The 22,482-nt window shown below is 46.8% G+C and overlaps 1 protein-coding gene across 1 annotated transcript in view; it reads left to right on the top strand.

Moving 5' to 3' along the window:
- The window catches only part of FRMD4B (FERM domain containing 4B), a 326,444-nt gene that overhangs the window by 103,288 nt on the left and 200,674 nt on the right, over positions 1 to 22,482 (top strand). The gene's annotated exons all lie outside the window — the stretch shown is intronic.

Here is a 22,482-nt window from a genome sequence, read left to right on the forward strand (position 1 = left end):
TACAATACAATACAGTGGGTATTTGCACAAAGAAGATAACAACTGCTCGCATATTTGAATAATAAGGACACATTTTACCATAATATATCCACCAGATATCATTAAAATGACAGTCTTAATCTTATCTGGTAATACCATATGGAGTCTACATTACTAGTTATGCTTTAATTATACTAATGGTGCACAGAAAAGGACAGAATGATCCTCTAATCTATATTACTAGACCGCAGCTCCTCTGGTCGGGCATAGACACCCACTTATCTTTATAGAACACCGGTTTAATGCTGTCAGTTCCGCCATTGACATAACAATACCACCACTGGGAGTGTCACATTCAGACATAGCACAAACCTCAGCCTCCTAATTGTCTCCAACTGGTATGAAATCCTCACCTCTAATGACAATAGACTTTAAATGTCCTGGTGGGCCTTTTTGTAGAAATGAAAATGTTGTTTTATTGGTGGTTTGTAATAAATGATAGTGAGCAAGGAAAGTCAAATAATTATATCCCTCAGGAGGCTGATGTTTATTTTGAAAAGGGAACAAGATTACATGAATCTGAGTTGCAAAATAAATAAATAAATAAATAAATAAGGATGACAAATGCAGCAGTTTGTCCATACCTGTATGTTAAAGAGTGACTAAAGATGAATGATCGTATGCAGAAAGGGAAGGTTCGATATAGTTTTAATGGAGCCTGCAAGTGCTCTAATTGTAAAGCGCAACGGAATATGCTGCGCTATATAAGAAACTGTTAATAAATAAATAATAATAAATAAGTGCTCCGTGCCTTTTCCATACACCCCTTCCTTCAGCTCCCAATGTGCAGCCTCCTCATTACGAATGCAAATGTGCAATCACGCAAATGTCTTATTGCGATGGGTTACTTTACAATTCCTCTTTTACATGTGGTCATTGGGCAAATATCTCTATCAGACAAAAACAATGGGGTAAATTTACTAAGGTGGGAGTTTTTTTTAGAACTGGTGATGTTGCCTATAGCAACCAATCAGATTCTATCTATTATCTTCTAGAAGCAGCTTGATAAATGTTAAGTAGAATCTGATAGGTTGCTATGGGCAACATCACTAGTTTTAAAAATCTCCCATCTTAGTAAATTTACCCCAATGTGTTACACTAGTGAAAAATAAAGTCAGCTTTATTGATTTGAAATCATTGGCAATTATTTATGGGGCCCGCTGACCGTGCCGGGGGTGTACACATCCACATGGCTCTGGCTACGAGGGTGACCTGGCCACCTGACAAATGCCAGATAGGCCAAAGGCTTGATAGGCTGGCCTAGCTGCCTGGAGACCTGGACGAGCAGCTCAAGCTCCTGCTACTCTGTCGGCGAGCAGGATCTCTGCAAGGTACATCCACGACGTGACCTCATGGGGGTAAATTTACTAAGATGGGAGTTCTATTTAAGATGGGATGTTGCCCGTAGCAACCAATCAGATTCCAGGTATTATTTTCTAGAAGGTGCTAGATAAATGAGAAGTAGAATCTGATTGGTTGCTATGGGAAACATCCCATCTTAAATAGAACTCCCATCTTAGTAAATTTACCCCATGATATCATGTTGTGCAGCTGGATTCTGGGGGAGCCACTCCGGGAGCTAAGGAGGACACTGTTTCAAATCTTGTCAGTCTGTGTCCTTTCTATATCAATGTCAGCCGGTGTTGGCAGACTACCAGCGGCAGTGAATCTTAGGAGAAAAAAAAGCAGGTAGTGAAGTGAACATGGTGGACAGAGGCTGTAGCTGGAGGGTGAAGGGTGTAGCTGAAAAGCAGGCAGAGGTAGTTACATTGTTGGAAAGAGGGGGGGATCTGGATTGCACATCCTATTACTAAAGATATCAAGAGGTGCTATCATGCTGAGGCTTCTAATACTATGCTGGAGGAAGAGAGATGCAGATGCACACTCTAAGCACTAACAACACTGATAGTAAAAATAATTTACATAAACTCAATGTAATCCAGGTCCCCCCTTTTTCCACTATATTTGTGTATATATTGTACACTGGAAGGCAAGGCTTCCTTCCTCTGGTATTGGCACTCCTCTCATTCACCCTCAGGTGTTTTAATTAGCTGGGTTCCTGCATTTCAGATCACACATTGATAAGGCCCTATTTAGAGGTAAGTCCTGAATACATTTATAGAATGTGATCGTATTAGGAATGTTAGGGACCCATGTGATGAAGTCATCTGGCCGCGGTACATGGGTCCGCATATTTGCACAAATGTGTGCTAAGAACTTCAATTATACTCCATGTTAATTGTGAGGGTTTATTTAAATTATTGTTACTATCAGTGTTCTTAGTGCTTAGAGTGTGCATCTGCATCTCTCTTCCCCCAGAGCAGTTAAATTGTTATCTGTAAGGGAAAGGCAGACTAGGGCAGTGAGTGTGGGGATGGGAGGTAGGAAAGGCAGGCTGGGGCAGTGAGTGTGAGGATGGGAAGTGGGAAAGGCAGGGTGGGCGAGCAGTTAATGTGGGGACTGGAGGTGGGAGATGCAGGGTGGAGCAGTAAGTGTGGGGACTGGAGGTGGGAAAAGCAAGCTGGGACAGTGAGTGTGGGGACTAGAGGTGGGAGAGGCAGGGTGGGGCAGTAAGTGTGGGGACTGGAGGTGGTAGAGGCAGGCCGAGGCAGTGAGTGTGGGGACTAGAGGTGGGAGAGGCAGGGTGGGGCAGTGAGTGTGGGGACTGGAGGTGGGAGAGGCAGGGTGGGGCAGTGAGTGTGAGGACTGGAGGTGGGAAAGGCAGGGTGGGGCAGTGAGTGTGGGGACTGGAGGTGGGAAAGGCAGGGTGGGGACTGGAGGAGGGAGAGGCAGGGTGGAGCAGTGAGTGTGGGGACTGGAGGTGGTAGAGGCAGGCCGAGGCAGTGAGTGTAGGGACTCGAGGTGGGAGAGGCAGGGTGGGGCAGTGAGTGTGGGGACTGGAGGTGGGAGAGGCAGGGTGGGGCAGTGAGTGTGAGGACTGGAGGTGGGAGAGGCAGGGTGGGACAGTGAGTGTGAGGACTGGAGGTGGGAAAGGCAGGGTGGGGCAGTAAGTGTGGGGACTGGAGGTGGGAAAGGCAGGGTGGGCGAGCAGTTAATGTGGGGACTGGAGGTGGGAGATGCAGGGTGGAGCAGTAAGTGTGGGGACTGGAGGTGGGAAAAGCAAGCTGGGACAGTGAGTGTGGGGACTAGAGGTGGGAGAGGCAGGGTGGGGCAGTAAGCGTGGGGACTGGAGGTGGTAGAGGCAGGCCGAGGCAGTGAGTGTAGGGACTAGAGGTGGGAGAGGCAGGGTGGGGCAGTGAGTGTGGGGACTGGAGGTGGGAGAGGCAGGGTGGGGCAGTGAGTGTGAGGACTGGAGGTGGGAGAGGCAGGGTGGGACAGTGAGTGTGAGGACTGGAGGTGGGAGAGGCAGGCCGAGGCAGTGAGTGTGGGGACTAGAGGTGGGAAAGGCTGGCCGAAGCAGCAACATCTCTTTATAACTGGATACCGCATGTATTGGGAGCGCGCATACCCGCGGTAATCCAAAATTGGGCGCGAGGTATGCAGAGGTTTTTACCTTGCTCCCAATTGAATTCCCCCCTGTGAATCCTCCAATATTTATTCATCTCATTTTTAAACTAAGCCACAAATCCATTAAATCCAATTGTAAACAATGGAACAAAACATCAGCTTAGTGCCCAGTGTACATTTCAGTCTGGATAAAACATGATCCAAGTGTAAAATGCCATTGACTGTTCCCACTGCACCTTGCCTTGTTTCCTCTCTGGAGGTCAGTAAGCTGATGTATTGTTTCTGTGTCTACAGGGTGGGTTATGAGCAGCTAATTAGTGGCAGTGCTACAGTAGGTATAGATTGCAGCACTCTGAGATTTAACAAGCTTCTCCGAACGCAACGGAAGATACAGTTGCAGTGCCACAAAAAAATAGTCTGCAACCACTTTTTCCTACATCTGCGCCACTGCACTCACTGTCATATGCTAATGCAACAATCGGGCGAACTAGGGGACCGATTCAGACCTGGACGCTGCTACGGATGCAGGCTAAAGCCCAGAGAAGTGTGTGTTTTAGGGGGGTCTGTACAAAGCAGGTATGTCTGGCCCATTTGCGGGTGGGCCGTGGTGGTTAAGTGACGTCATACTCAGCTGCTGCGACCCGAAACATGGCGGGTAGCCGTCTGCCTTCGCAGCTAGGCTGCGCAGGCAGAGGTCCACTCTAAACATGCGAAAGCATCGCCGGCGTACTATGCTCTTGCATGTCTGCGGGGCGAGGCTGGATCCGGCATGCGGGGCAGACTTGCCCTGTGCTGGGCGTCCCCCCGCATGTCAGATTAATTGATGGTAGATGTACTTTTTTTTAGCAAATCTATGATCAACTCTGAATCGGCCCCTAAGTCACAAATCTGTGTGTTTAAAAAATGCAGGCCTCTCCTGCACACTGATCTAGCGCCCATAGAAGCAACCAACATTGGGGGTCATTCTGAGTTGTTTGCTCGTTGCCGATTTTCGCTATATTGCGATTAGTCGCTAACTGCGCATGCGCAAGGTTCGCAGAGCGCATGCGCTTAGTTATTTTACACAAAAGTTAGGTATTTTACTCACGGCATAACGAGGATTTTTCTTCGTTCTGGTGATCGTACTGTGATTGACAGGAAGTGGGTGTTTCTGGGCGGAAACTGGACGTTTTCTGGGCGTGTGTGAAAAAACGCTGGTGTTTCTGGGAAAAACGCGGGAGTGTCTGAAGAAACGGGGGAGTGTCTGGGCGAACGCTGGGTGTGTTTGTGACGTCAAACCAGGAACGAAACTGACTGAACTGATCGCAGTGTAGGAGTAAGTCTGGAGCTACTCAGAAACTGCTAAGAAATTTCTATTCGCAATTCTGCTATGCTAAGATACACTCCCAGAGGGCGGCGGCTTAGCGTGTGCAATGCTGCTAAAAGCAGCTAGCGAGCAAACAACTCGGAATGAGGGCCATTGTTAGTACGGCACTTGTACCAGCGGCATGCTAGGTGCAAGAGGTCTGTCATAGACAGGCCTCCCTTCCCCATATGCACTGTTCCATGTGTCTTGATACTCGCGTGTCGCAGCCCTGAAACGCCAGCTTTGCGCTTGTTTCCATTCGCACAAGGGGGGTCATTCCGAGTTGTTCGCTCGCTAGCAGATTTTAGCAGCATTGCGCACGCTAGACTGTGTTTGAAAAATGACAGTTAGGAGCTGGTTGGTTGGTACTATGGGGGTGATTCCGAGTTGATCGATCGCTAGCAGATTTTAGCAGCATTGCACACGCTAAGTCGCCGCCCTCTGGGAGTGTATCTTAGCTTAGCAGAATTGCGAACGAAAGATTAGCAGAATTGCGAATAGAAAATTCTTAGCAGTTTCTGAGTAGCTCGAGACTTACTCCTACACTGCGATCAGCTCAGCCCGTTTCGTTCCTGGTTTGACGTCACAAACAGGCCCTGCGTTCGGCCAGCCACTCCCCCGTTTCTCCAGACACTCCCGCGTTTTATCGTGGCAATCCTACGTTTTTCCGCACACTCCCATAAAACGGTCAGTTTCCGCCCAGAAACACCCACTTCCTGTCAATCACACTCCGATCACTTCAACGATGGAAATTCTTCGTTCGGACGTGAGTAAATCTACTAAGTTTTGTGCTAAAATACTTAGCGCATGCGCACTGCGTACCATGCGCATGCGCATTTTCGCCTTAATCGCTCTGTTGCGAAAATCGTCAACGAGCGGACAACTCGGAATGACCCCCCAGATGCGGCATGCACGCACCTACTTTTGACTTTATACACAATGTGCAGCATATGCGCACACTGGCCCTCATTCCGAGTTGTTCGCTCATTATTTTCCTTCGCATCGGTGCGATTTTCTGCTAACTGCGCATGCGCAATGTTCGCGCTGCGCCAAGTAAATTTGCTAAGACGTTTGGTATTTTACTCACAGCATTACAAGGTTTTTTCTTCGTTCTGGTGTTCGGAGTGTGATTGACAGGAAGTGGGTGTTTCTGGGCGGAAACTGGACGTTTTATGGGTGTGTGTGAAAAAACGCTGCCGATTCTGGGAAAAATGCGGGAGTGGCAGGAGAAACGGGGGAGTGTCTGGGCGAACGCTGGGTGTGTTTATGACGTCAAACCAGGAACCAAACTGACTGAACTGATCGCAGTGTAGGAGTAAGTGTCGAGCTACTCAGAAACTGCTAAGAAATTTCTATTTGCAATTTTGCGAATCTTTCGTTCGCAATTCTTCTAAGCTAAGATTCACTCCCAGAGGGCAGCGGCTTAGCGTGTGCACTGCTGCGAAAAGCGGCTAGCGAGCGAACAACTCAGAATGAGGGCCACTGTGCAGGATGCAGAAGGCTTAAAAATGCAGCCAAACCTCCGTTTTCTGAAGTTTGTCCGTGTACTGCATATGCACCAAGCCCCGGAATGTGATCCGGGGCTTGGATGCGGTGGGCAACACCATCTTGGTGACAAAGCTAAATATTTATCTTACTTAAAACCCTTTAAGAGGTCTAAGAACACTGTACGCTATTGACGTATGGAATACCGTAAGGGTACGCACGTTGCGTAACGATCGCTTAGCCGTAGTCGAGACGCTCAAGCGTCACGTTCGCTCACGGCCAAGAGATCACAGACAGGCACGCTATTGGCTGCCGACTAACGTAATGTTTCGCTATAGCGTAGCGAACGCTCGGGACCACGAGGAGATCACCAGCGGCGCTAACGCTCACAATGTTAAACCTTTATATGTAAACCATGAACAATGTATTATACAGGAAAACCTGAGTGAAATGATAGAGTGTAGATGCAACACAGTGTAACCTTATTAACTCAAAAGCTGTTCGAGCGTCACCGACGCTCTGAGAATACTTAACACTATAAGAAATACACAAATACCGGGCTTAGGGTCTAACGCCTTATATGAATGTTATACTTGCTAAAAGAATAATACAATACAAGTCATACACTACAATATAACATAGACTAACTAACCAGATAACTACACAGGAAATACAATACAATACAATTACGTTTAAGGGAAAATGAGAGAGAAAGAGGAGGAGAGAGAGAGAGAGAGATATGGCTCACAATAACAATAAAGACAATATGATTGCGGAGAAAAACTTACGCACAAGGGGAACGATCGCATGCGCCTCGATATCCAGCTCCCGATTATCAGCAATGAGAACCGTTGAAGAGAGTGAGCTGGATATGGTCGGCTTGTCTATTTATGCCCCACACACAATACAATTCAATGGTCCCTACAATCTCATTGTTCATTGGACACAGGAATTCGTCTTAGTATTATAACAAAAGGTCATAGGTTGATTCATACAGGTGGGCTGAGACCATTTCCAACTGCTCAGGTGGGTGGGAAACTAGGTTTCCCGCCGCATGGATAAGTAAGTGCAAATAATAGTAAAAGTACATAAACTTCTTATGTCCATAACTATTCGCACGAGCGATTAATCTGCTTCAAACCAACACCGGAATATTGCTAATTAAATACTCTTCCGATGGATACTAAACACCACTGTATGACCCATGTCTGACCCTTCGTATCAGACAAAGAGGGATCTCTTTGTCCATGAACATGCTATATTAACTAAACTTTCAGAATCTATCAAGGGGACCATGATCTACAAAATACATTATATAGTTAAATATGTAACGAACGAGTCGCCCGCTAGACGCACACAAACTTTACCGTAAATGCGCACACCATGCGCCTGCGGGTGCCCGCAGCGGCGAGTATGCGCACGCACGGCAGGGCTCAGGAACGTGCAACAGGCACTCGCATGAGGTGCAAATATGGCAGTGTGTAGCGTGATATTTTTCTGACTTTGACAGTCCACCCTTTGGCAGTCAACAATAACTGCCACTTCCTAAAACATTTCAAAAAGAGAAAAATATATGTCAAGTGTAAATATATTTCTATGGTTGGGTAGGGGAGGAGAGGAGAAGGTAGGAAAAGGGTATGACCTAGTGAGATAGCAGAAGCATGTGTGTATGAATCCATGTTTGGGGGGGTCATGTATCATCGTGCCGTACGTGTTTTAAATCAAGCTTCGAGGTATTGCGAAGTATACATTTGAATTCCTTCTCATCCCGCGGTACGGGTCTGTGGATGGGCTATCAAACTTTACCGAGCTCTTTTCGGATTTTGGTTGCAACAAAATGGGGGAGCACATTTTAGTTGATGATACATGAATGGGGGAATATGTGATTGCTGATATCTGTGCCTGTATTCCCTATCGACTATGTGTGTCATTACCTGAAGGTTGTAGAGATGAAGATAAAGAACACTTATGGTAAATGCAGTGGTATTCTATGTCAGGTTAATGAACATTTGTCGGTTGAGGTCTTGTTCGGTGTCTGTTGAATGCAGTCTTCTTTGGGCTTTTGCCAAAAGGTGTGGGCAAAAAGCTTTGTCAATGTCCATAGACTTACAAAAGTGTTGGGCTAGCGTAATTTTAAAATTTCTAGGGAAACTGGGGGTCTATGGCATAGTTCATCAAATATCTGTGTATAAGGTTGTCAAAACTTCTTCTTTAATCCATCAGTTGTCTGTATACAGGATCATCAAATTCCTCGTCAAAAGTGGGTCTTTTTACCTTGGAAAAAACGGAAAAACAGGTGAAAGAAACGGACCGTATAATCGCATTTTCATCACATCATTGTTTCTACAGTTGGGTCATAAATCAAATCCATTGGAATTACAATTTCCTCACTCCTTAGACTCATTACTCTGGTACTACGTTTGCACTTCGTTAAAGCCTGACCGCATCTAAATATCAAGCCAATCGTTACGACAACACCTAAGATACATAGGAGAAACTTCCCTACATCCATTATGACTCCTTGAGCCCATTCTCCTAAACCAGAGAACCAATTTCGCGGGTTCAACCATGACACCCAACCAGTCAGCTCATTACCCACAGCAGCAAGGGTGAGATTGTGTCTCCTGCGAAATTCCCACTTTAATTGGAGAATGTCGTCCATCTTTTGGTCTATGACCTCGACCGGGTCCTCGGTACTATTCGTTATATATGTGCAGCATTTCACGCCGTACTGCGTTGCCAGTGTGACACAATATCCACCTGTCACTGCCGTGAGATAATTAAGAACCATTCTATGCTGAACCAGTTCTGTTTTATAAGCTTGAAGTTCTCTTCCAGTATACCTAAACGTGTCATCATACATTTCTGTGATATTGTCTAACAAATTTGCAAGCGCAGAGATATATCTATAGTTCAGCACTCCTCTAGCGGTGCGAGTGAAATCTAACGCAAGTAGGACCTGAATCCCGGTGGATTCATGGATCATGTCAGAGGCCGAATGCTCTGTCCTTTCTGTCAGTTGCCTTTTAACTACGTGCTCGTAATGGGTGTGAGTATAAGGAGCTTGGGCACCACGGTGTATATCTTTCATTTTGGCATGTGATACAGTCATTACTTCAGGCAGTACTTTTCCAATATAACACAATCCTTCAGAGTTTGGGGCAAGCCACTTATACGCCTTCCTCCCGCATATGAAATATGCATCATCGGGGAGAACATATGGGACGGAGTAGGACATAACCATATTACACATCCTCCATGTGAAATCTCCTACCCCTAATTCTCCCATCTGTCTAGTACACGTATCAGTTTGTACGATATGTGCACAGTATCCTGGTGATACTTCTCCAACTCTCGTAATCCTACTTCCTAGGGTATACCTATATCGGAAAGATTTTTCTCTACTGGCTATGTGGCGTATAAGCTCTGTATCTGTCGGCATTCTATCTGCTCTATATGAAAAGGTCATGGTTTGGTTACTCCATGACACTTCCCAATTTCCCGGCTTTCGGGGATTGGTAATGTTAAAACATATTAGGGATCTATCCACATGATATTGGTGGAGCTTCAAACTAGGAGGACTGGAGATATTAAACCTCCTGTCCACCGGTCTCCCACCCTTTAGCTCAAGTACCTCCCCTACTGTTAAAGGAAATGGTACTAGCCCTGATTTGCTATGACCTTGAGGTACTTGAGAGCATACCCAACAATCTGTTTGATTTAACACACTACCCACTAAGGAGTGATAGTCACTCAATGGATGCCGGTCCATGTGGATATTAAAACTGGATTGGCATTTCTTAATGCACCCATCCTCAACTACATTGTCACAGAGCCTACAGATACAGTTTTCTTTTCAGCTAACAATCCTTCACAATGTTTACAAATAACATGGCTGCTAGATCGTTTCCGGTACTCGCCTTTGCTTGGTGATTGTGTTGCTATTGGAAATTTACACCTCCGTCTCAGTCATCAGAACCTTTCTGGATCCTTTCTTGACCTCACTGGTACTCTCACCGGAACAGACTGCTCTGGTCAACATCATGGTCAACAGGAAAATTCGTATCACAGTCTCTTGGGGCAAGTCCATCTTACAGGAGGAGAAAAGGAGAAATTTGTAATGGGGGTATAGGAAAACAGTCTGAGGGGGAGAGAAACTTGTTACGATAATTAGTTCTCTTGTCTTGTTGTTCTTCTTGTTCTGCTGTCATCTCAAAGGTGCTGTCTCTCAGTCTTCCAAACGAACATTCCGGTGATGCAATATTCCTTCCAAACCAGCGATCTTTCTGTAAGGAGCAAAAATCTTGCATTACCATTTGTCTAACTGATGTGTGACATACCATCTTTTAAAACATGAAAATATGAGTGAGAAGAGAGAAAACAAAAAACAAAAGAGAGAGAGAACAATTCATATATTTATATATAACATAACACATCAATAAACAACAACAAAAAAAATTTTTTTTTTTTTTTAAACATTTTAAATTATTGTCAGATCATCAGGCTGTCATATCTACATGTCCAATGGTTTCCTTGCGCAGTCCCTCCCCCCCGCACCTCCATACTCCACCCTTTGTATCTGGCCAGGATACATTGATGCGGATAGGTCATGCTGGGGTTTGGTAGACTTCTGCAAAGACCAAGTAGATATGCAATGTTTGAGTCCTATCAATAGTCGTCAGAGATGGGGAGAGAAAAAGAAACATTTCACAGATACATTTACAACGTTTCACCCGGTCATTCCTGTGTCTTCAGGGAATGACTTCCCAATTTATTAACCGTTACCTCAGGCTTACCATCAGTCCTAATGATCACCTTTCCTGAAATACATTTTATGGGTATGGGCCAAAATTCTTCCTATCTGATCCCTGATTATAATTTGGTGTGTCATAACTTTTGCTCATTTTCATGTCTAGGGGGTCTGACTTTATGTGGGCTGTTGCAGTTGCTGGCATAATGCCCTTCTCTTTTACAAAGATAACAAACCCTGGGTTTCCTCCAAGTGTCAATGACCTGAGGTCTTGGTTGATTTGATGCCTCCTCAAACGCTCGGATGCTCATCACCATCAACCGTTTTCCCTGTACTCCCCTGTTTCCTTGGATATCATGGTTATGTTGTTGTCTAGGGGGCTGATGTGACTTTTGTCTACTTCCTGATCTACAATCTCTTGCAAAATGACCTTCCTTCTGGCAATTGTAACAGACTTCCACATTTGAATTTCTCGCAGGGGTTTGGGGCTTATGCTGGAGTGGTCTTGTGGTTAGGGCCTGTATACTTGCGGCCATTAACCTATCACTTTGTGACTCCCTGTGTCTGGTGATATTTCGATCATGATCGATAGCGGCCTCTCTTAATGCGGCCACCGAGATATTTCTCCAGTTTGGGTTGGCGGTCTGTACCCTTGTTCTCAATACCTCCTTTAAACCATTCATTAATACCTTAACCGCTATTTCTCTATGCTGTGCGCATGTTTTGATGTCTGTGATCCCAGTGTTCCTAGCCATTACTTGCAGTGCTCGATTGAAATAATTGGAAATACTTTCCCTTTCGTTTTGTCTTATGGAGAAAATTTCATTCCACTTGACAACGGCAGGGAAATATGCTTCCAACTGTCGGTTAATCTGCTTAATACATTCCTGATTGTGTTCCTCCGTTTGAGGTACTTCTATGTCTAATTGACAATCAGTAATAAATTTCGCAGAGTCAACACCGGAGGGCAAACATGCCCTCAGCACTGTCCGCCAATCTTTGTTGGTGGGTTCTGTTGAGTTTCCTAGTTCTTTAATGAACCTTTGACATGCGACTAGATTTTTCCTAGGATCAGGAAATTCAGACATAATTGATCTCAATTCGGTCCGGGACCAGGGACAGCGCATTGCACTGTCCTGGACGGGAATGGTTCCCTGATCGTCAGTCTTCCCATTGGGGACTGTGATCACCCTGACAGGACTAAACTCAATTACATCACCTTGTTTTGGTCTTACAATATGGGGTACATTTGTTTGTGCGTGATATAAAACATTGTACGTACCTGTGGACACGACCTCACCTGACCCTCCGTTAGGGGGTTTGATTATTGCCTTTACCGATTTGGTCGCGTCCACCTGGATGTCTTGTGTGATGGCTGCTGGAAGAGGTGCCGACATCGTGCTGGGCTCACTTTCTTGTTTGTATTCCTGAGGGAAGTTTGACATGGGGTGCGACTTGCACGGGTTAACATTTGTAATTTTTACACTTTCATTTTCATAAACATTATTACATTTTACACTTTCATTCTTAATACAGTTACTAAGTGCATTTTTATCGTACACCATTGTGCCTTTCTCCGCAACCATAATCCTCTCCATTGCCATATCTCTCCTCCCAAGATGAGAGTCAGATATGTCGGTTAACTCTCTTTGCATTTCACTTTCCTGTTGCCATAATTTTAAACAATCATAATGTTTGATCCGTCTCTTTGCTGGTTTAATAAGACCTATCCTTCTCCTTAGATTTAGTAACACTTCTGGGCTAAAGCTGCCTACTCTTGGGAACTTCTCCCTGTCATGTACCGTCATTCTCTCCCATTCATCACATAAAACCTCTGTGTGTGAACCGTATTTTTCACACATTACATACCTTGCCGACCCGATTGGTCGGTTTACTAAATCAACCCGAACCAAGGTTGATCGCCCCCTACCTGAACAACTGGCCCCCATAACTTGCAGGTGTTGCTTTTCTTCAGCGAACCCTTACAAAAACCAAGATGTCCGGGGCAGGCCGGCGGCGAAGTTTACCAAGTACTCCACTCACTCCTCGCCCACGTTGGCCAGTACTGCAATCACTGTATCCAGAGCTGTTGTACCCAACCTAGGGCCCCTGTGAACCTTTATTTACTGGGGCGTGTTTCCCAGCAAGTATCGGTTGTTGGATAGTTCCTGAGTGACCAGCGAACCTCCCTTTAGAAAATAAAAAATTACACAAATCACGTCAGAATGTACAAATAGTGTTTATGACCCGTTTCGTACACAAATGGTACTGGTCAGATTAACTAATGCACACAATTACGTGCGGTACAATCAGTCTGCACATAAGCAACTAATCTTATGTGCAGAGTGACCAGTGGAATCGAAAATTACGGCTGCGAATTCCTTCAGCATGAGCTTTATCGGCCTATATGGGTTCTGCACCAACCCCCTGGGTTGTGCTCTTTATTTTATTTATAGCGGACTTCCTTGTCTGCTGTACCTGGACCTCCTGGTCTGTTCTGGACCTCCTGGTCTGTGCTACAGTATGACCTCCTGGTCTGCTATACTCTAATGCTCAGATTTTATGTTTAACAAGGGATGCCTCCCTAGCCACCATGCACGTCACTTACATGTATGTACCCGGCGAGAACTCGACTTCTTGTGGTTCAACCTCAAAAATTGTATAAACTTATATATACAAAACACTCACTCATCACATGTACACTTTTGTTTCTATTTCTATTTCTGCGCAGAAATTTTCTTTCCTTTAGACCAGATGTGTTGTAAATTTGGAGAAGGATCTGTTAGTCTAAATTTCGGACACTAAAATAGACTTGCGCTATTTATCGCGTTGCCACCTTTTCGCCTGTTACAATAACACTAGTGTGTGATTTGTTACGTGGGCGTACCCGGACGCTCCGTTACGTAATATACGCTGTGTGCGTCGGCCTTTGAGTTGCGTACGCGAGTCTCACCCTTTGTTAGAGACACGTGTACGCAAAGCAAATATCCACCGTAACACAATTTACATGTTTATCAATGTAGATGATCCTCGATCATCTACCGAACACCACACCAATCTCTCCTTGTATCTTTAGGTAGAGCTGCGTGCGTGTTTTGCACTTTATCCCTTAATGTATTACTTTTACACTTTAACTATGAAATAGCGACAAATCTCTCTTAGCACGTTTATCAATTATAAAATGGCAAACAGGAGAGTGATATATGAAAATACACGAATAAAAGAAATGCAGATATGCGTGTGTGCGTACGCAAGACAGAAATAAACAGTTTTAAAAGACACTAGCGTGTTATTTTTACCTCCGGTTCCGGATTCCCTCAGCACCCTTTACTAAGCGAAGCAGACGCTTATCCAGACAGCACTACGAGCAATATGATCTCCCGCCCTTTGCTGATGGATAATGTCTGCTGAAATTACCTAGTGCAGATATGTGAAGGACGGACGAGCCGCCAATTGACAAAGCTAAATATTTATCTTACTTAAAACCCTTTAAGAGGTCTAAGAACACTGTACGCTATTGACGTATGGAATACCGTAAGGGTACGCACGTTGCGTAACGATCGCTTAGCCGTAGTCGAGACGCTCAAGCGTCACGTTCGCTCACGGCCAAGAGATCACAGACAGGCACGCTATTGGCTGCCGACTAACGTAATGTTTCGCTATAGCGTAGCGAACGCTCGGGACCACGAGGAGATCACCAGCGGCGCTAACGCTCACAATGTTAAACCTTTATATGTAAACCATGAACAATGTATTATACAGGAAAACCTGAGTGAAATGATAGAGTGTAGATGCAACACAGTGTAACCTTATTAACTCAAAAGCTGTTCGAGCGTCACCGACGCTCTGAGAATACTTAACACTATAAGAAATACACAAATACCGGGCTTAGGGTCTAACGCCTTATATGAATGTTATACTTGCAAAAAGAATAATACAATACAAGTCATACACTACAATATAACATAGACTAACTAACCAGATAACTACACAGGAAATACAATACAATACAATTACGTTTAAGGGAAAATGAGAGAGAAAGAGGAGGAGAGAGAGAGAGAGAGATATGGCTCACAATAACAATAAAGACAATATGATTGCGGAGAAAAACTTACGCACAAGGGGAACGATCGCATGCGCCTCGATATCCAGCTCCCGATTATCAGCAATGAGAACCGTTGAAGAGAGTGAGCTGGATATGGTCGGCTTGTCTATTTATGCCCCACACACAATACAATTCAATGGTCCCTACAATCTCATTGTTCATTGGACACAGGAATTCGTCTTAGTATTATAACAAAAGGTCATAGGTTGATTCATACAGGTGGGCTGAGACCATTTCCAACTGCTCAGGTGGGTGGGAAACTAGGTTTCCCGCCGCATGGATAAGTAAGTGCAAATAATAGTAAAAGTACATAAACTTCTTATGTCCATAACTATTCGCACGAGCGATTAATCTGCTTCAAACCAACACCGGAATATTGCTAATTAAATACTCGTCCGATGGATACTAAACACCACTGTATGACCCATGTCTGACCCTTCGTATCAGACAAAGAGGGATCTCTTTGTCCATGAACATGCTATATTAACTAAACTTTCAGATTCTATCAAGGGGACCATGATCTACAAAATACATTATATAGTTAAATATGTAACGAACGAGTCGCCCGCTAGACGCACACAAACTTTACCGTAAATGCGCACACCATGCGCCTGCGGGTGCCCGCAGCGGCGAGTATGCGCACGCACGGCAGGGCTCATGAACGTGCAACAGGCACTCGCATGAGGTGCAAATATGGCAGTGTGTAGCGTGATATTTTTCTGACTTTGACATTGGCTTCTATCACACTGCCCTCTGAGAGGGATCCAATCAGATCCCTCCCAGGCCAGCATCCCCAGTGGCACGTGCTCCGGGTCCTAAACCCGGAAGTTCTATCATCGCAAAGGACAGTGCTTACTGGAGGAGCTATCCTTTGTGATTTTTTTCGTTCATACAGCACTAATAAACGCCGCTATGCATACAGAGAGTGGCAGGATGTTCATGCGATGCTTGATATATCCCGCCCATTGTGTTTTGCGATTTAGATGCACACGCAGTTGGCTCAAAAACAGTCCTTGAATCAGGCCCATGGTTGTCGGTTACAAATTTTTAAAGGCTACTGTATGCAGTAGCAGCTCTTGCCACGGGCAAGCAGGCTTTTTGCCCGGGGCGCCGCTAACCTGAGGGCGCCGCCGTGGCAAGAGCCGCTACTAATTATCCTCCCTCCTTCCACACTCCCGTCTCCCGGCCCCCGGCTTCAGCAAGCGCCGTGTGCGGCCGCTGCGGCCGGCGTCGCTGACTCACACTAGAGGTCAAAATTGACCCCTAGTGTCAGTGCGGTGCTGCTATGGGAGAAACATCATGACGTCTCTCCCATAGAGAAGGTCCGGCGCCCAGAGACAGGAGCGAGGCTGGTAAGTATTGTGATTTTTCTTTTAGGGTTTCAAAGCGGCTACAAGGGGCACATACTGGGGGCACTACTACTGGGGGCACAGTTACAAGGGGCACTACTACAGGGGGCAGAACTACAAGGGGCACATCTACAGGGGGCACAACTACAGGGGGCACATACTGGGGGCACTACTACTGGGGGCACAGTTACAAGGGGCACTACTACAGGGGGCACATCTACAAGGGGCACAACTACAGGGGGCACTACTACTGGGGGCACAGTTACAAGGGGCACTACTACTGGTTGCACAGCTACAAGGGGCACATCTACAGGGGGCACAACTACAGGGGGCACATACTGGGGGCACTGCTACGGGGGTACAGCTACTGGGGGCAAATCAACTGGGGGCACAGCTACTGGAGGCACTACTACAGGGAGCACTACTACAAGGGGCACAGCTACAGGGGGAACAACTACTAGGGGAACAACTACTAGGGGCACTGCTACAGGGGGCACTGCTACAGGGGGCACTGCTACTGGGGGCACTGCTACAGGGGGGCACAGCTACAGGGGGGCAAATCAACTGGGGTGGGGACTACTTGGGGCAAACCTGGGGGCACAGCTACTGGGGGCATAACTGTGGCCACGCCCCTCCCCTATTAAGCCACACCCCTGTTTTGCTGTGGGGGGGGGGGAGGCACCAGTGGAAACTTTCGCACTGGGCGCCACAAGGTGTAGAACCGGCCCTGACTGTATGTACTAAGCCTTGGAAAAACAGATAAAGTGGACAGAGATAAAGTACCAGCCAATCAGCTCTTAACTGCCATGCTAAAGGATGGGTTTGAAAAAATAAGATTTTACTCACCGGTAAATCTATTTCTCGTAGTCCGTAGTGGATGCTGGGACTCCGTAAGGACCATGGGGAATAGCGGCTCCGCAGGAGACTGGGCACAACTATAAAGAAAGCTTTAGGTCTAACTGGTGTGCACTGGCTCCTCCCACTATGACCCTCCTCCAGACCTCAGTTAGGATACTGTGCCCGGAAGAGCTGACACAATAAGGAAGGATTTTGAATCCCGGGTAAGACTCATACCAGCCACACCAATCACACCGTATAACTCGTGATACTATACCCAGTTAACAGTATGATAACAACTGAGCCTCTCAACAGATGGCTCAACGATAACCCTTTAACAACAATAACTTTGTACAAGTATTGCAGACAATCCGCACTTGGGATGGGCGCCCAGCATCCACTACGGACTACGAGAAATAGATTTACCGGTGAGTAAAATCTTATTTTCTCTGACGTCCTAAGTGGATGCTGGGACTCCGTAAGGACCATGGGGATTATACCAAAGCTCCCAAACGGGCGGGAGAGTGCGGATGACTCTGCAGCACCGAATGAGAGAACTCAAGGTCCTCCTCAGCCAGGGTATCAAATTTGTAGAATCTAGCAAACGTGTTTGCCCCTGACCAAGTAGCAGCTCGGCAAAGTTGTAAAGCCGAGACCCCTCGGGCAGCTGCCCCAGATGAGCCCACTTTCCTCGTGGAATGGGCTTTTACTGATTTAGGATGCGGCAGTCCAGCCGCAGAATGTGCCAACTGAATTGTGCTAGAAATCCAGCGAGCAATAGTCTGCTTAGAAGCAGGAGCACCCAGCTTGTTGGGTGCATACAGGATAAAAAGCGAGTCAGTCTTCCTGACTCCAGCTGTCCTGGAAACATACATTTCCAAGGCCCTGACTACGTCCAGTAACTTGGAATCCTCCAAGTCCCTAGTAGCCGCAGGTACTACAATAGGTTGGTTCAAGTGAAAAGCTGACACCACCTTAGGGAGAAACTGGGGACGAGTCCTCCATTCTGCCCTATCCATATGGAAAATCAGATAAGGGATTTTACATGACAAAGCCGCCAATTCTGACACACGCCTGGCCGAAGCCAAGGCCAATAACATGACCACTTTCCACGTGAGATATTTCAGATCCACGGTCTTAAGTGGCTCAAACCAATGTGATTTTAGGAAACTCAACACCACGTTGAGATCCCAAGGTGCCACTGGAGGCACAAAAGGGGGTTGAATATGCAGCACTCCCTTTACAAATGTCTGAACTTCAGGCAGTGAAGCCAGTTCTTTCTGGAAGAAAATTGACAGAGCCGAAATCTGGACCTTAATGGAACCCAATTTTAGGCCCATAGTCACTCCTGACTGTAGGAAGTGCAGAAAACGACCCAGCTGAAATTCCTCTGTTGGGGCCTTCCTGGCCTCACACCACGCAACATATTTCCGCCAGATACGGTGATAATGGTTTGCGGTTACTTCTTTCCTAGCTTTAATCAGCGTAGAAATGACTTCCTCCGGAATGCCTTTTTCTTTTAGGATCCGGTGTTCAACCGCCATGCCGTCAAACGCAGCCGCGGTAAGTCTTGGAACAGACAGGGCCCCTGCTGTAGCAGATCCTGTCTGAGCGGCAGAGGCCATGGGTCCTCTGCTATCATTTCTTGAAGTTCTGGGTACCAAGCTCTTCTTTGCCAATCCGGAACCACGAGTACCGTTCTTACTCCTCGTCTTCTTATTATTCTCAGTACCTTTGGTATGAGAGGCAGAGGAGGGAACACATAAACCGACTGGTACACCCACGGTGTCACTAGAGCGTCCACAGCTATCGCCTGAGGGTCTCTTGACCTGGCGCAATATCTCTCTAGTTTTTTGTTTAGGCGGGACGCCATCATGTCCACCTGTGGCCTTTCCCAACGGCTTACAATCAGTTGGAAGACTTCTGGATGAAGTCCCCACTCTCCCGGGTGTAGGTCGTGTCTGCTGAGGAAGTCTGCTTCCCAGTTGTCCACTCCCGGAATGAACACTGCTGACAGTGCTAAGACATGATTCTCCGCCCATCGGAGAATTTTTGTGGCTTCTGCCATCGCCGTCCTGCTTCTCGTGCCGCCCTGTCGGTTTACATGGGCGACCGCCGTGATGTTGTCTGACTGGATCAGTACCGGCTGGTTTTGAAGCAGTGGTTTTGCCTGACTTAGGGCATTGTAAATGGCCCTTAGTTCCAGAATATTTATGTGCACGGAAGTCTCCTGACTTGACCATAGTCCTTGGAAGTTTCTTCCCTGTGTGACTGCCCCCCAGCCTCGAAGGCTGGCATCCGTGGTCACCAGGACCCAGTCCTGTATGCCGAATCTGCGGCCCTCTTGAAGATGAGCACTCTGCAGCCACCACAGCAGGGATACCCTTGTCCTTGGAGACAGGGTTATCAGACGATGCATCTGAAGATGCGATCCGGACCACTTGTCCAACAGGTCCCACTGAAAAGTTCTTGCATGGAACCTGCCGAATGGAATCGCTTCGTAAGAAGCTACCTTTTTTCCCAGGATACGCGTGCAGTGATGCACCGACACCTGTTTTGGTTTCAGGAGGCCTCTGACTAGAGATGACAGCTCCTTGGCCTTCTCCTCCGGGAGAAACACTTTTTTCTGTTCTGTGTCCAGAACCATCCCTAGGAACAGTAGACGTGTCGTAGGAACCAGCTGTGACTTTGGAATGTTTCAAATCCAACCGTGCTGTTGTAGCACTTCCCGAGATAGTGCTACCCCGACTAACAACTGCTCTCTGGACCTCGCCTTTATCAGGAGATCGTTCAAGTACGGGATAATTAAAACTCCTTTCTTTCGCAGGAGTATCATCATTTCGGCCATTACCTTGGTAAAGACCCTCGGAGCCGTGGATAGACCGAACGGCAACGTCTGGAATTGGTAATGACAATCCTGTACCACAAATCTGAGGTACTCCTGGTGAGGATGGTAAATGGGGACATGCAGGTAAGCATCCTTGATGTCCAGTGATACCATGTAATCCCCCTCGTCCAGGCTTGCAATAACCGCCCTGAGCGATTCCATCTTGAACTTGAATTTTTTGATATATGTGTTCAAGGATTTCAAATTTAAAATGGGTCTCACCGAACCGTCCGGTTTCGGTACCACAAACATTGTGGAATAGTAACCCCTTCCTTGTTGAAGTAGGGGTACCTTTACTATCACCTGTTGTGAATACAGCTTGTGAATTGCCTGTAACACTGCCTCCCTGTCTGAGGGAGTGGTTGGCAAGGCAGATTTGAGGAAACGGCGGGGAGGAGACGTCTCGAATTCCAGCATGTACCCCTGAGATACTATTTGAAAAATCCAGGGGTCCACCTGTGAGCGAGCCCACTGATTGCTGAAAATTTTGAGACGGGCCCCCACCGTACCTGGCTCCGCCTGTGGAGCCCCAGCGTCATGCTGGGGACTTAGAGGAAGCGGGGGAGGACTTTTGCTCCTGGGAACTGGCTGCATGCTGCAGCTTCTTGCCCCTACCTCTGCCCCTGGGCAGAAAGGACGCACCTTTAACCCGCTTGCCCTTATTGGGCCGAAAGGACTGTACCTGATAATACGGTGCTTTCTTTGGTTGTGAGGGAACATGGGGTAAAAATGTAGACTTCCCAGCTGTCGCTGTGGAAACGAGGTCCGAGAGACCATCCTCACCCTTATAAGGCAGAACTTCCATGTGTCTTTTGGAATCTGCATCTCCTGCTCCTGGCAGAAATGGACATTGCACTAATTTTGGATGCCAGCCGGCAAATATCCCTCTGTGCATCCCTCATGTATAAGACTGTGTCTTTTATATGCTCTATGGTTAGCAATATAGTGTCCCTATCTAGGGTATCTATATTTTCTGATAGGGAATCTGACCACGCAGCAGCAGCAGCACTGCACATCCAGGCTGAAGCATCAGTAGATTCCTTCAGGGCGGCCGTATCCGGAGAGGGTAGTGCCACCTTTTTTGATAAGCGTGTGAGTGCTTTATCCACCCTAGGGGATGTTTCCCAGCGTGACCTATCCTCTGGCGGGAAAGGGTACGCCATTAGTAACCTCTTAGAAATTACCAGTTTCTTATCGGGAGAAGCCCACGCTTCTTCACACACTTCATTTAACTCCTCAGATGGAGGAAAAACTACTGGTAGTTTTTTCTCTCCAAACATAATACCCTTTTTTGTGGTACCAGGGGTAACATCAGAAATGTGCAACACATTTTTCATTGCCTCAATCATGTAACGTGTGGCCCTACTGGAAGTTACATTAGTCTCATCGTCGTCGACACTGGAGTCAGTATCCGTGTCGACATCAGTTTTAGAGCCCCTGATGGCTTTTGAGACGCCTGGGCAAGCACAGGCTGAGAAGCCGGCTGTCCCACGTTAGGTATGTCGTCAAACCTTTTATGCAAGGAGTCAACACTATCACGTAATTCCTTCCACAGCACCATCCACTCAGGTGTCGACCCCGCAGGGGGTGACATCACATTCACAGGCATCTGCTCCGCCTCCACATATGCTTCCTCATCAAACATGTCGACACAGCCGTACCGACACACCGCAGCCACACAGGGAATGCTCTGACAGAGGACAGGACCCCACAAAGCCCTTTGGGGAGACAGAGAGAGAGTATGCCAGCACACAGCAGAGCGCTATATAACACAGGGATCCCACTATGAGTGTTTTCCCTTATAGCTGCTTTTTTATATATATAATATATATATGTAACTATCCTGCGCCTAAATTTAGTGCCCCCCCCTCTCTTTTTTACCCTTCTGTAGTGTTCAGACTGCAGGGGAGAGCCAGGGAGCTTCCTTCCAGCGGAGCTGCGAGGGAAAAATGGCGCAAGTGTGCTGAGGGAGATAGCCCCGCCCCTTTTTCGGCGGACTTCTCCCGCTTTTTCTGAAATACTGGCAGGGGTATTTTTACATCTATATAGCCTCTAGGACTATATATGATGTAGATTTGCCAGCCAAGGTGTCATATATTGCCCTCAGGGCGCCCCCCCCCCCAGCGCCCTGCACCCATCAGTGACCGAAGTGTGAGGTGTACATGAGGAGCAATGGCGCATAGCTGCAGTGCTGTGCGCTACCTTGGTGAATACTGA

Source organism: Pseudophryne corroboree, chromosome 9 (genome assembly GCF_028390025.1).
Source record: "Pseudophryne corroboree isolate aPseCor3 chromosome 9, aPseCor3.hap2, whole genome shotgun sequence".
Lineage (NCBI taxonomy): Eukaryota > Metazoa > Chordata > Amphibia > Anura > Myobatrachidae > Pseudophryne > Pseudophryne corroboree.